The sequence below is a fragment of the Psammomys obesus genome, unplaced genomic scaffold (assembly GCF_907164565.1).
Source record: "Psammomys obesus unplaced genomic scaffold, mPsaObe1.curated_primary_1811, whole genome shotgun sequence".
Taxonomy (NCBI): Eukaryota; Metazoa; Chordata; class Mammalia; order Rodentia; family Muridae; genus Psammomys; species Psammomys obesus.
In genome coordinates, this window is record NW_026590634.1 from 14,704 (window position 1) to 30,528 (window position 15,825).

Sequence of the window (15,825 nt, forward strand, 5' to 3'; positions counted from 1 at the left end):
GTTTGAACGTGGAAAGATACCTTCCAGCTTAGTGTTTTCCCAGTTCACCTATAGAAGACATAAAATGATAATAGCTAGCACTGTGTGTTCCATAAATATCTTGATATTAAAATATTCTCATCCTTAGCTATCAGGGAAATGCAAATCAAAACAACCCTGAGACTTCACCTTATATCCATCAGAATGGCTAAGATCAAAGACTCAAGTGAGAACACATGCTGGAGAGGATGTAGAGAAAGGGGAATCCTCCTTCATTTCTGATAGGAATGTCAAATTGTACAACTTTGGAAATCAATCTGGTGCTTTCTCAGACAATTAGGAATAGTACTACCTCAAAATCCAGCTATACTATTCTTAGGCATATATCCAAAAGATGCTCAAGTACACAACAAAGACATTTGCTCAACCATGTTTGTAGTAGCTTTATTTCTAATAGCCAGAAGCTGTAAATAACCCAGATGTCCCTCAACTGAGGAACGGATACAGAAATTGTGGTACATTTACACAATGGAGTACTACTCAGCAATTAAAAACAAGGAAATCATGAAATTTGCAGGCAAATGGTGGAAACTAGAAAAGATCATCTTGAGTGAGGTATCCCAGAATCAGAAAGACACACATGGTATACATTCATTTATAAGTGAATATTGGACATATAATATAAGATAAACATACTAAAACCTAAAGGAGGTAACCAAGAAGGAGGAGCCCCACAAGGAGAGCAACAGAACCAAAAAATCTGGACACAGGGGTGTTTTCTGAGACTGATACTCCACCCAAGGACCATGCATGGAGATAATCTAGAACTCCTGCACAGATGTAGCCCATGGCAGCTCAGTGTTCAAGTGGGTTCCCTAGTAACCCACTGTCTCTGACATGAACTCAATGGCCTGCTCTTTGATTACCTCCCCTGATGGAGGAGCAGCCTTCCCAGGCCACAGAGGAAGACAATGCAGCCAGTCCTGATGAGACCTGACAGACTAGTATCAGAGGAAAGGAGAGGAGGACCTCCTTTAGCAGCGGACTGGGGAAGGGGCATGGGTGGAGGAGAGGGAGAGAGAGTGGCATTGGGAGGAAACAAGGGAAGGGGCTACAGGTGGGATACAAAGTGAATAAACTGTAATTAATATAAAAATTTAATTTAAAAAGTAAATTAACTGAAACATAATAGTAGAAAAAGATGTAAACAATGATGATAGCTAAACAATAAAAACCAAAGCCAAGCGATATAGAAACAGCAGTGATGAAGTCCTATGACTACTCTACTGTCTGCATCTCCTAAGTCCTGATGGGTTTTCCAATCATTGGGATCAATGTGACATCAGCACTTCTTTTTAAATTAAGTTATTCCTAGCTTTTCTTTTTTGTTATTTTTTTCCTGCAACTTATTTTTATCATATTCATTGTTTTTCCTTAATTCTTCCCAGATTCTCCCCACCTCCTTACCCAACCAATGTCCTGTTTTCCCTCTATCTTTCTCTCTCAAGGAAAAAAAAAGGAAAATCAATAAGATAAAATTACCAAAACAAATTGAAATTATATAAAAAAATATATCTGGAGTTCCATTTTATGTCGATTAACTTCTGAGTATGAGATTTCCCTTTCATTTGGTCTACATGCTTAGTGTTGCTCCATTAAAGAAAACTGATTTACCCTTTCCCAGAAGCTAACAATTGCAAATAGCTTCTTGGCTAGGGGGTGGGATTTTGTGCCCACTTTCTCTGCTCTGTGCTGGGATTTATATTGTGGTGATTTTGTGTATGCTCTCTATAATCTGAGTTCATATGTGTATCTGCCCTCTTGTGTCTGGAAATTTGTGTTTCCATAAATTCATCCATTAGTTCTAGTTAAGATCTGTCTCCTTGTCCAGATAGATATCTGAACCTTGAGGGGAGAGGTGTGCTCCAAAGCATGTTACAGTCTGTACTTTGTCTAGTTGTGAGTGTTTCTGTTAATTACCATTTCAATTACCAGAAAAGCTTTCCTGTTCAGGGTTAATTGAGACACTGATCTTTGATTCATTAAGAATCAGTTTATTGCTATGAACATGTAGGCCGATAATGGCATTTGTTTTTCTATATATCCCATCAATTATCTGGCCTCAGGTTACATGTATTGGTCCCACCTCTTGAAGTGAGCATGAATGGTTAGGTTGGTTAATTCTGAGGGGTTTCTAGAATTCTTCTGGTTACTTTTCATTGGAGATACACATTGGTAAACACTAATGGGCACTTTCCACCTTCTTTCCCAGGGATGACTAGCATAAAGTTACAGTCAACCCAAGAAGAAAACATATACAGAAAGGAATGGGCCCACCAAGTATTAACTCTCAAGATATCAAGAAGTGATTCAAAATCTATAGCAAATTGCAAAGGGCTCCAGGGAAATAACGGAGTCACAACAGACATGGACCAACAGTACTTAGGAGAACATTTTTCTTCTGTCTATCCCTAACCCTAACCCTCTGGCTGTTACTGAAGTCATCATCATAAATTGATGTTTTTTCCTCTTTATGTAGGTTAAACAAAATTTTATACAAATGTCTATGACATTTTGAATTTCAGAATTTTTGAAAGCATGAATGGCCACTATTTCAACTGATGGTTTTGATTAGCTTCCTTTAGTTAATATATTCTAAGTAAGTATGAAATATTTTTTTAATTTACACATATAATTTTTTCCAATTCAGAGAACTTGCCTAATATAAAAGGGAAAACAACATTCTCTAAACCCAAAACTAATGCCAGTTCTAGAGACTTGCATTAGCTTATTATAGGTAATTAACACACTGTAGTAGTTGTCTGCAACAATTTTGATTTTTTTTTACTCTTTATATTAATTTTGATGAACTGTAACATATATTTACTTTTCATTGGAAACTGTTATCAGTTGATTCCACACTTTACATATGGCATTTTTCATATCCTTATTCCTAAAAGTGTAAATCATAGGATTAAGCAAAGGGGATAGCATGGTGTAAAATATTGCTACCATTTTGTCAAAGGAGAAAGCAGTGTGAGGCCTTGCATATATAAATATGCATGGGAAAAAGAACAGGACCACAACAGCAATGTGGGACCCACAAGTAGACAGAGCTTTCCATCTCCCTTCAGAACTGTGGAATCTCAGAGAGAGTAAGATAAAACAGTAGGAGACAAGCAACAAGAAAAAGATTATGATGCAGATCAATCCACTGTTGGCAACTACCAAAAGGTCAAAAATGTGAGTGTCAGTGCAGGCAAGCTCCAGTAATGGGAATAAGTCACACGTGAAGTGATCAATGACATTGGGCCCACAAAAGGGCAGCTGCAAAGTGAAGATAATTTGTACAGTAGAATGTAAGAATCCACCTGTCCAGGCCACACCTACCAGAGTCCCACAGAGCCTCCGTGTCATGATGGAAGAGTAGTTTAAGGGCTTACAAATGGCCACATAGTGGTCATAGGCCATGGCTGTCAGAACAATCACCTCAGCCCCAACAAATAAGTGTTCAGCAAAAAGTTGTATTATGCATCCTTTAAAGGAGATAGTTTTTCTCTCATAGAGTGAATCCACCATCATCTTGGGTGTCATGGCAGATTAGCTGTCATCCAATAAAGACAGGAAAGCGAGAAAGAAGTACATGGGGGAGCCCTGCAGTGTAGGGCTACAGGCAATCGTCACCACAATCATCATGTTGCTCCCAATAGTTGCAATGTAAACATATGATAAACATTAGCTTTTGAACATTTGGATTCTGTGAAAGTCCCAGGAAGACAAATTCAGTTACACAACTCTGATTTTGCATGGTTTCCAAGAAAAAGGTGGGTGTCCAATAGAGAGTGTATAATTTGTCAGTGGTGATAAACATTTGCTTCAGTCCAGTTTATAGTTTTGTAGTCACCAATAATTTATTAAGGCCATTTCCAAAATTGTTTTCAGTGCTTTAATTTCATTAAGAATACAAAACAAAAAACAAAAAACAAACAAACAAACAAAACAGAAAAAAATTCAGAGTGATAGTCAAAGATCAGTCAAACTGAGGCAGGGAAAACTTATGCAATATTTAAAACCAAGAGTTCTCTATACATGAAAAAGGAAACTGCTACATGTTGTGAAGAAGAATTGTCCAGATAAAACGTATATGCTCGGCTCCTAAAATTATGATGCTATATCTGGCTTGAAATTGCAATGATATTTCCTATGGTAATTGTGCCATTATCAAACTTAGTTATTAAGTTAGTAAAATGCATTAACCACAGGTTTTTTTTTATGTTTTTCAACTTGAACACACAGAAGAAAAGAATGGGCTATTTTTACACATATTACTGACATGTATCAGTCAAGAAGCACATATTAGTGAATACATGTACATGCTCATCCCTGTAAACAGCAGATACTGTTCAAAATATTTAGAAATAACTCTAGTTTATTAATTCCATTTGCAGTTTTGGAAATTATCTAACTATGAAGAAAAACAACAAATATGTAAGTTGTACATTAGTTTTTCTCCTCAGATCTCAGATTCCTTTCTCCTAGTTGTCTATACTATAAGTTCCAAAACTACTTATGAAATATCACCAAGGAACAGGAGGACTAAACAAACTAAATGATCATGAATCAGCCACTAGCTATTAACCTTAGAAGAAAGTATGCCAATGGATGACTTATGGTCTGAATAGGCCTGCATCAGGAAAAAAATGGAGTGAAATGTCAGAAAATTGGCTCCTGACTCTTGCAGACCTGCTCAATACAAGAGTGTCTATTTATTCTGTAGCTTGGAGCAGATGACTTAAGTTTCTAAAAACTCCCAAAACCTCATCTGATATTTCTGTACTAACATAATAAGAATATAGCTCAATTGTTTCTTTTAAATTTTATTTTATTTATATATTTATTTATTACAATCTATTCACCTCATCTCCTCCCATTTCCACCCACCCTCCCTCTTCTTTCCCTATGTCTTTTTTCTAGTGCCCTGAGAAGGAAAGACCTCCTCCCCTTCTATCTAGCCCTACCTTATCAGGACTCATCAAGGCTGGCTGCATCATCTTCCTCTGTGGCATGGCAAGGCCGCACCTGCCAGGGAGAGATGAACAAAGAGCCAGCCACTGAGTTCATGTTTGAGTGAGATAACCCAGAAGCAGAAAGACACATATGATATATACTCACTTATAATTGGATATTAGCCATATAATATAGGATAAACATACTAAAAGCTATAGTGCTAAAGAAGCTAAACAACAAGGAGGACCTAGGGAAGATGCTTAATCCTCACTCAGAAGGGTAAACAGCATAGACATTAGAAGTAGGAAGAGACAAGGAATAGAATAGGAACCTTCCACAGAGGATCTAGAAAAGATGCTACCCACCAGCATATTGAAGGAGATGCTGAGACCCATAGCCAAACTTTGAGCAGAGTGCTGGAATCCTTATGGAAGAAGAGGGAGATAGAAAGACCTGGAGGGTATCCATTCCTCTGTTGAGGGACATCTGGTTTGTTCCCAGGTTCTGGCTATTATGAATAAAGCTGCTATGAACATGGTTGAACAAATGTCCTTGTTGTGTACTTGAGCAAGCAGATCATGAGACTCATAACCAAACTTTGGGCAGAGTGCAGGGAGTCATATGAAAGAAGGGGGAGTTAGTAAGACCTGGAGAGGACAGGAGCTCCACAAGGACCAAATATATCTGGGCACAGGGGTCTTTTCTGAGACTGATTCTCCAGCCAAGGACCATACATGGCTATAACCTAGAACCCCTGCTTGGACGTAGCTCCATGGCAGGTCAGTGTCCAAGTTGGTTTCCTACTAAGGGGAACAGGAATTGTCTCTGACATGAACTCAGTGGCTGGTTTTTTGACCTCCCCACCCTTCGTGGGTGGAGCAGCCTAGCTAGGATACAGAAGAAGACATTGCAGCCAGTCCTGATGAGACCTGATAAGCTAGGGTCAGATGGAAGAGGAGGAAGAACTCACCTATCAGTGGATTTAGGGAGGGGCAGAGAAAAGATGAGAGAAGGAAGGTGGGATTGGGAGGGAAAGAAAGAGGGAACTACAGCTGGAATACAAAGTAAGTAGACTGTAATTAATATAAAAACTAAAAAGTTAATTTAAAAAAAAGAAAGACCTGGAGGGAACAGGAACTCCATAAAGAGAACAACAGAGTCAAAATACCTGGGGTGGTGGGGGCCTGCGGAGGCTGATACTCCATCTAAGGGCCATGCATTGAGAAGACCTAGACCCCCTGTTCAAAGGAAGACTATTCTCTACAGTTTCCAAGTAGGTACCCTAGTAAGGCGCACAGAGGCTCAATTGTCTCTTAGGGGAATTAGAAAACATTATAGCATGAATTCATTCGGGATATCAGGAGAAGACAGTGTTGGGTAGTGAGAACATGCGCCACAATCAGAAGGATGACATTCCATTTCTAATTCCAGTTGTGCTAACAGTAATTAAAACTTAGCATTAACAAAAGGATTTGGCCAGCCACAGTAATAAAATACATATATTCTAAAATGTATTACACATTTATTTTTGAGATGTAACTTAATTACGACATTTCTCCCTTGCCTTTTCCTTCTAGACCCTCCCTAATACCACTTCTTACTATCTTTCAAATTCATTGACTCTATGATCATTCATTGTTATTTCATTCATATATATGAATATATATTCCTTATATAAATGTATACATACACATATATACATCTATACATGCATATGTCTGTGTATATATATATTTATATATGTGTGTGTGTATGTATACATAACCTTTCAATCTGGGTAATTTTACATCTATATGTTTTCAGGGCTGAGAATTTAGTATTGGCTAATCAATTTGTATTGGATAACCAATTTGTGTGTTCTTCCCTGGGGAAGACTATTTCTTCTACTCTTAACATTCTTTACTTTTCTGTAGTTTTTGTGTAGGATTGAGACCTGGTAGACTTTTTCTTGTACACTTTGGCATGTCTATCATGTCATCCTCAGATTTAGGTAATCATGTTGGGAGACCTTATGGTTGGAAATCAAAAAGTAGTAGGAGACACAACTCACAGCAAATGCTCTGATCCTCTGACTCTTACACTCCATTCACCCACTCTTCAGAAATGTTTCCTGAGCTCTAGGTGTGTGTTTTGTAGATGAATTCATCTAGACTGGGCTCCACAGCTCTGCATTTTGATGATTTTGGTTTTCTGTAGTGGAATCTGTCTTTTGTAAAGAAGAATGTTCTTGATAAGTGGTGAAGACCTCTTTACTAACCAGAGTAATCGCTAACAAAAATCTGAACATCTGCCCTTCACTGATATACAAATTTATGACACTGCTCTCAGATCTTTTGTTCCAAATAGCTTCATTGTATCAAAAAACAAAAATCAAATCAACTGGGACAATGAGAGGAATACAAAACTTACATTAATTAAAAAACTCATCACCTAGCCCCTTAACAAGTTTACTCAATTTAAACTTATTCCAAATAAAAGTTAATTTTAATAAATGTTTAGTTTCTACAATCAAATATCTAGCATTGCCAGTTTGTGCCATGCAGCAACCATTGTCAATGAACAAACTAAGGTACTTCATACCCTCTGACATAAAATAGAGACAGTAACACAGATCATGCTCAGACCTCTAAAAGTCCACTAGGCAGTTATTGTAACCACATTACACAACAAATGTATGAATGATGATAGAAAATATAGATGTTAGCATTATCTTAAGCATCAAATACATAAAGAAGTATTTTATTTGCATAATAATATGTTCTTTAAAATTATGTGAATTTCAATTATAACTATTAAAATTTCAAGAAAAGTGGTTCATCATTTAGTTATTTTAAAACGTATAATTGGAGTGGCATGCATGCAGAAAGGGGAGGGAGGGTGGGATCGGCAGGGGAGGAGGGAGGGGCTTATGGGGGGATACAAAATGAATAAAGTGTAATTAATAAAAAAAAATAAAAGATTTAAAAAAAAACGTATAATTCTGAAAGTGAAAACGTGTTTATAACCTTAATACTAATAAACTCAGCCCTAAAATCTTATTATAAATATGAAATTAGGTAGGAAAATGATATAATAAAAGATGGTACATTACAGACTTTAGTGAGAGAGCTGCTTTATTTTAGTCATTTACTCATAGAAAGATGTTCAAATAAATGAAACATTTATTCCTTACTCATCTAGGGAAAAAAATTCTTTTATATGACTATCTAGGAAATATATCCTCTTCAAATTTCAGTAACTCTCTCAGCTTTCACTAATGCTCTGATGACTGCCCCAAATGCTTTTCATACTTTTACTATTTCTGAAACAGATGAGGGTGACATTTCTGTGTTTCCGCTGCTGCTCATTCATGAGGATGCCTGCTGCCTCTCCTGCTGTCTTGGTAAGTCATCTGTTTTAAGGGAGACACTAACCCTGACTAACACTAACACAATGCAGGGCTTCAGATGTTCAATGAATGTTTGTGAACATTCTAAGGCAGGAACGTAGCATTATTCACAAACATCAAACACAGTTAGGGAAAGTAAGTTAACATTTAATGTGGAATACTCCTCTCTGCGATGCATCACTTTCTCACCTTAATGTCCATTCTTGTGAAATTGCTTGGTGTGTGGTTGTGAAAATGGTAAAAATCCATGCTGTTCACTAGTAGATATAAAGAGAACAGAATTCCATGGTTCTTCATCAGGGTTCTGTAAACATTCTCTGAAAATTCATGTTTTATTCTTGAAAATGAGGAAGGGTTAAAGAGTGAAATATGTTTTAAAATATTTCTGTTGGAGAGGTAAAATAAAATATGTGATTGTAAGATTTTAACTTCTTTGTATTTAATTTATAAATAAAATTTAATTGTAGTGTTAATGTAATTAAACCTATAAGAATGACTGCTTTGCTCCCCATTTCATAATTCTGACTGCTTATAAATGGCTTCAGTTTTTATTGGATTTTTTTATGTATTAAGCCCTTTCCTACAGGTTTCATGTGTGTTGTTTTAACTGTTTTTCTCATCATTGATTATCAAGCAGTCACAGTTTAAACACTACACCCTAATTATAAATCTCCTTTGAAAATGAAACAAATGAATTACAAATTTCACTTGTGCCAATCAATTTCTTAACAATTCTAGTGATGATATCCACCTGTTTTATATGGAGTAGGTCTACTCAGAGTCTGGTCAACACTAAGGCTTGTTTTTCATCTTGGAAAAAGAGGAAGAGCATCTTTAGCAAACTACTGCCCTTCACGTGCTGTGTACAGCATGATATAATGGAGAAACAAAAGAAGCATGTTTTCCTTTTGATGCACAACTCGATTTTAAAGAGTTTTTCATGGGATTTGAGAACATGTAGCCCCACCCACCCCTGGACTTGGAAACTTTACATCATCATGATTTTCCAAGACATAATTTAGAATGGTTTTACTTCTTCACTTCCTTACACATTTCTATGTCCCCAAAGAAATAAAGATGTCTTTTTCTTTTCTTTTCTTTGAATTTGAAGATGCCACCAAATAGAAGAACTGAGGTATGAGGCTAGGTTATATCCATCCCTTTGAATTTGAAAATGCTACCAAATAGAAGAACTGAGGTATGAGGCTAGGTTATGTCCATCCAAAAGAAACACAACCTTCTTGGAGATTTGAATGCTTATCAGAAAATGTATACTTACATATGGAAATATTTACCATCTGGCCAAAATGTTATAATTTAATCCCATAAACTGATTTTGGAGGTTTCATTGACTTTAACACTAAATGTAAAATTTTGGTGGTTAATTTTCCTTCTTTCACATAGAGTGAGTACAGCTTCTCAGTGTCGTTTTAGAGTAACATAGTGCTGAGTCTAGAACATAAAAGAAAACTTGTGCTTAGCTTACTGGAATCTTTCAGAAAAGACTATACAAGAAAAACAACCGGTTTTCTCTCTTTTTTTTTTTTTTGGTCATTTTTATTTTTATAATTTTTATTTATTTTTTTAATTAATCACAGGTTATTTACTTTGTATCCCAGCCATAGCCCCCTCCCTCATTCCCTCATAATCCCACCCTCCTTCCCTCATATCCTCCCTGTGCCTTTCCAAGTCCACTGATAGGGGAAGACCTCCTCCCCTCCCCTTCCATCTGACCCTAGCTTATCAGGTATCTTTAGGACTGGCTGCAATTCCCTCCTCTGTGGCCAGGCAAAGCTGCTCCTCTCTTGTAGGAGGGTGGGGGGAGTCAAAGAGCCAGCCATTGAGTTCATGTCAGAAATAGTCCTTGTTGCCCTTACTAGAGAACCCACTTGGATACTGAGCTAACATGGGCTATATCCAAGCAAGGGTTCTAGGTTATATACATACATGGCCCTTGGTTAGAGAATTACTCTCATAAAAGACCCCTGTGCCCTGTTATATTTGGTCATTGTGGAGCTCCTTTCCTCTCCAGATCATATTAACTCCCTCTTCTTTCATATAATTCCCTGAACTCTGCCCAAGGTTTTGTTATGAGACTCAGCATCTGCTTTGATACACTATTAGGTAGAGTTTTTCAGAGGCCCTCTGCGCTAGGTTCCTGACCTGTTACTTGTTTTCTCCTACTTCCAATGTTCGGCCCATTTGTCTTTCTAAGTGAGGAGTGATCATCTTACCCCAGGTCCTCTTTTTTGTTTATCTTTTTAGGTGTACATATTTTACTATGTTTATCCTATCTTACAGGTCTAGTACACACTTATAAATGAATATATATTGTGTGTCTTTCTGGTCCGGGAATACCTCACTCAGGATGATCTTTTGCAGATTCCACCATTTGCCTGCAAATTTCATGATTTCCTTTTTTTTAATTGCTGAGTAGTGTTCCATTGTGTAAAAAGCACCACAATTTCTGTATCCATTCCACATGCTGAAAAGGATGTGGAAAAAGGGGAACCCTCCTCCATTGCTGGTGGGAATGTAAACTTGTACAACCACTTTGCAAATCAATCTGGCGCTTTCTCAGTCAATTAGAAATAGTGCTTCCTCAAGATCCAGCTATATCATTCCTAGGCATATATCCAAAAGAAGCTCAAATACACAATGAGGACATTTGCTCAACCATGTTTGTAGCAGCTTTATTCATAATAGCCAGAACCTGGAAACAACCAGATGTCCATCAATGGAGATTTGTTCATTTTTAAGAATTTTATTTTGCCAGTGATGCACAGAAACATTATCACTTCAATAACCTAGAGGATTAAACTTACACTTTAATTTCACTGACATTAATAAACCATGCTAAAAATTAATTCTGTGAATATTAGAAAATATTTACAGCATTTTAATTTAATTTTTTTCTCCACTCCAGTTGAAGACAAATCACTATGTGAGGAAAAATAAAAATAGTCAACTATTAATAAATGTTAATATTTGATGTCAAATGAAATAAGTATATTTATAAGGAGTGTAGAAATTAAAATTTGAAGTTAACATTTAGGTGGATAACTGTGATTTTTGAAATTTTCATTACCAATCCATATTTTATTGACATATTGAAATATTTTTCAGATAAAATGAGTTTTAATTATGACCCGTGTTACTATAATAGCACATCACAGCAGATACTATTCACAGTACTTCAAATCAGTCATTTTCATACTAATTATTGAATTTTATTATCATGATGATTAAAATTATAAAATTCTGGAATTATGTTAAGTTGTAAAATTCACTTCAGCCATTTATATTAAATCTACAGAACAAAAGAAGGCATTGGTATTACCATACTACAATATGGAAAACCGAATCGGGTTATTAGAATATCATCTGTCAAGACAAAATAAAAGCAGAATATCCTGAATCCTGGGCCATTGCCCTTATTCTCAAGTATTTGTCATTGGTAGTGAATGTGTCATGGTAAATTTATGCCAAAAGTAGGCAAAAGAGTTAGAGACACCCCACCCCATTAGAAGTCCCACAAAAAGACAAAGCCACACAACTATAACATATATGTAGTGGTCCTAGATCAGACTCATGCAGATTCCTGATTGTTGGTTCTGTTCCTGTGAGCAGGTTATGCTCCCATGTTACTTGATTCTGTGGGGATTTTTGTGGTATCCTCGTCCCTTCTGACGCTTGAATCCTTCTTCCCCTTCTTTTTCAGGATTTACTGAGCTCTGTCTAATGTCTGACAATGGGTCTTTGCATCTGTTTCCATGAATCACTGAATGAAGCCTCTCTGATCATCATTATGCTAGGTTCCTATCTACAGGTATAGCAAAAGTGTTAGGAATCACTTCATTTACTTTGGTTGGTTCCAGGTTCTGGGTATTGTGAATAAAACTGCTACAAACTCTTTTATTTATGTTCGTATTTTTTTTCTCCCTACTCCACTCCAATCCCTTTCAATATGCCAACACCAGGTAGGAGAGTGGTAGTGGGAGTTGGAGTGCAGTTCTTTCTTAGCTGCTTCCTGCTGGTTAGGGTCATTATGTTCCTTGGAGTTAGTCCAATCCTTGCTTCAGGAAATCTCCAACTTCTTGTCTCACAAAAGTAATAAGGAACAGGAAGGGGGAAGCAGGAACACTATTGTTCTCTCTGTTCTTCCACTCTCTTGGCTCTGACCTTTATTCTCTTTACAGAGTCCTCAGATTCAAACTATCTGCAGCTGCCAAAGAGCTCCGCTCAGAGCCAGCATGAGGCAAATAGTCTTGTGCTGTGGACCATCTGAATCAGTCCCATATCCCACACCTGGTACCAAAACAAAAACATGTTTATATACACAAACCTACTGCACAAGGTTTCTACATTGCCCCAAATGCCCCCCATCTCTAGTCAGTACTCTCTCACTCTATCAACCATTCCTCCCTGCTTCCTTCTGTTTCTATCCCCACTGGCCCCAGTCTGTCCACAATACCCATTCTATTTTCCCTTCTCAGGGAGATCCATATATCCCCATAGCTAAAACAATTCTATACAATAAAAGAACATCCAGAAGATCACCATGCCCTATTTTGAGCTGTACTATAAAGCTATAGTAATAAAAACAGACAATTTTATCGATGGAATCCAACTGAACACCCAAAAGTAAATCCACACACCTATGGATACATGATTTTTGATACAGAAGCCAGAAACACACAATGGAAAAAAAAGAAAGCATCTTTATCAAATAGTGCTTATCTAACTTAACTGGCTGTCAGCATGTAGAAGAATGCAAATTGATCCGCATCAATTGTACTGCGCAAAACTCAACTCTTACTCGATCAACTAGATACACTGAACATAATAGATGAGACAGTGGGGAATAGCTTTGAATGTATTGAAACAGGAGATAAATTCACGAACATCAACAGCACAGGCACTAAGAACAACAACCAAACTGAAAAGTTTCTGCAAGGCAAAGGACAATGTCAATAGGACAAAAGTCTACAAATTGGAAAAGAACTTTAATAAACCTCACATCTGACAGGGGGTTAATATTCAAAATAAATAAAGAACTCAATAAACTAGACATTAACAAACCAAATAACCAATTAAAAATAGGTTACAGATCTAAACAGAGAATATCAACATAGGAATCTTAAATGCCTGAAATACACTTAGAGATGTGTTCAACATCTTTATCCTTCTAGGAAATGCAAATCAAACTACTTTCAGATTCCATTTTATACATATCAGAATGGCTAAGATCAAAAATACAACTAACAGCTCATGCTGGAAAGAATGTGGAGCAAGAGTAACACTCCTCCATTGCTGGTAGAAGTGTAAACTAGTATAGCCACTATAAAAATCAACATGGCAGTTTCTCAGGAAAGTTGAAAATTTATCTCAAGACCCAGTTATACCACTTTTGAACATATTCCAAAAAGATAGTCCATTTTACCATAAGGACAACTGCTCAAGTTGGTTGATAGCAGCTTTATTCATAATAGCCAGAATCTGCAACAAAAAACTTATTGTTCCTCAACCAAAGAATGCATAAAGAACTGTGGTACATTTGTAGAATGGAAAATTACTCAGCTGTTAAAAACAAAAATATCATAAAATTTTCAGGCAAATGGATGGAAATAGAAAAGATAGTGCTGAGTGAGTTAACCCAAACTCAGAAGGATAAATATGGTATGTACTCACTTATAAGTGGATATTAGCTATCAAGCAAAGAACAAGCATGCCAATCCACAGACCCACAGAGATTAAGTTTAAATTAGTTTTTTTTATATTAATTACAGTTTATTCACTTTGTATTCTAGCTATAGCCCCTTCCTCATTCCCTCCCAATCACACCCACACTCCTTCATATCCTCCTATGCCCCTCTACAAGTGTCCTGATAGGGGAGGTCCTCCTCCCCCTCCATCTGACCCTAGCCTATCAGGTCTCATTAGGATTGGCTGCATTATCTTCCTCTGTGTTCTGGTAATGCTACTCTCCCCTCAGGGGGAGGTGATCAAAAGCCATCCACTGAGTTCATATCAGAGACAGTCCTTGTTCCCCTTTCTAGGGAACCCACTTGGATACTGAGCTGCCATGGGGTACACCTGTGCAGAGGTTCTAGGTTATCTCCTTGCATGGTCCTTGAAATTGGTTTTAAATTGAATTCAGATATATTACATGTATTTTGTTATATTTAAATACATCTTCTAAAATTAAAAATATTATTTTCTTGAGAAAATATGTTAAATATGAGTGATGTGTGGCAAGGTAAAGAAACAAAATGGAGATATCATCACTAAACTTAATTTGATTAGATGTGAATATTTTACTCTCATCTAGTTACTTGAGAGAACTGAAACAAGTTTGAAGGAAGCTTAGACATTACCTAAAGAATTATATGAATGTGTATCTTACTGAGTTTCATCTGTTAAACCCACATAAAGATGAAGCTGTCCATTGTGTATATATGTGTAGGGGGCCTAGATCCAGTCCATATATGGTCTTTGGTTGGTGTTTCAGTCTTCATAAGCCTTCCTGGGTCCAGGTTAGTTGGCTCTGTTGGTCTCCTTGTGGAGACCTTGTTCCTTCCAGATCCTTCTATCCTTCCTCCCACTCTTTTACAAGGCTCCCTGAACTGTGCCCAGTTTTTGGATGTGAGTCTCAACATCTGTTTAGATCCACTGCTGGGTGGAGTCTCTCAAAGGACAGCTATGCTAGGCTACTGTATGCAAGCATAGCAGAATATAGTTAATAGTGTTGGGGTTGGCTCTCTCCCACGGTGTGGCCAGACCTTGGTTGCTCATTCCCTCAGTCTCTGCATGATCTTTATCCCTGTACATCATGTAGACAGGGTAAATATTTTTGGGATGAAGTTTTTGTAGGTGGATTGGTGTTGCCCTCCCTCTACTTGCCTGATTAGAGAGTGGTCTCTTAGTCTCCATGTTCCACTCTAGTAGAGGTCTCCACTAGAGTCACCCCAAAAATCCTCCCAGAAGCCTATGTTGTCATAGGTCTCCAGCCTGTCTCAGAGCTGCCCCAGGCCACAGTTTCTCTTCTCTCTGCATGTCCTCCATCCTTCTTCCCCCCTCTGTCATTCTCCCCACATCGGATCCCCACCCTCATTTGCCTCAGCACTCCTCTTATCCTGTTTCTTCTAGTTAAGCACATCTGTTCTTTTCTACTTCTCCTTGTCAGTGAGATTCGTGAATCCTCCCTTAGGCCCTTTTTGTTACTTATCTTCTTTGGTTACCTCATTCAGGATGACCTTTTCTAGTTCCATCCATTTGCCTGCAAATTTCATGATTTCCTTATTTTTAATAGCTGAATAATATTCCATTGTGTAAATGTACCAAGGTTTCTTTATCTGTTCATCAGTTGACTGATATATGGGCTGTTTCTAGTTTCTAGCTATTCACCAAGAGGTAATATTGTGAGGAAATACAAAAATAAACTATTGATA

The 15,825-nt window shown here is 37.3% G+C and overlaps 1 pseudogene; it reads right to left on the reverse strand.

Moving 5' to 3' along the window:
- Window positions 1–2,862: 2,862 nt before the first annotated feature.
- Window positions 2,863–3,790, reverse strand: LOC129677436 (olfactory receptor 4C15-like; annotated as a pseudogene).
- Window positions 3,791–15,825: the final 12,035 nt, after the last annotated feature.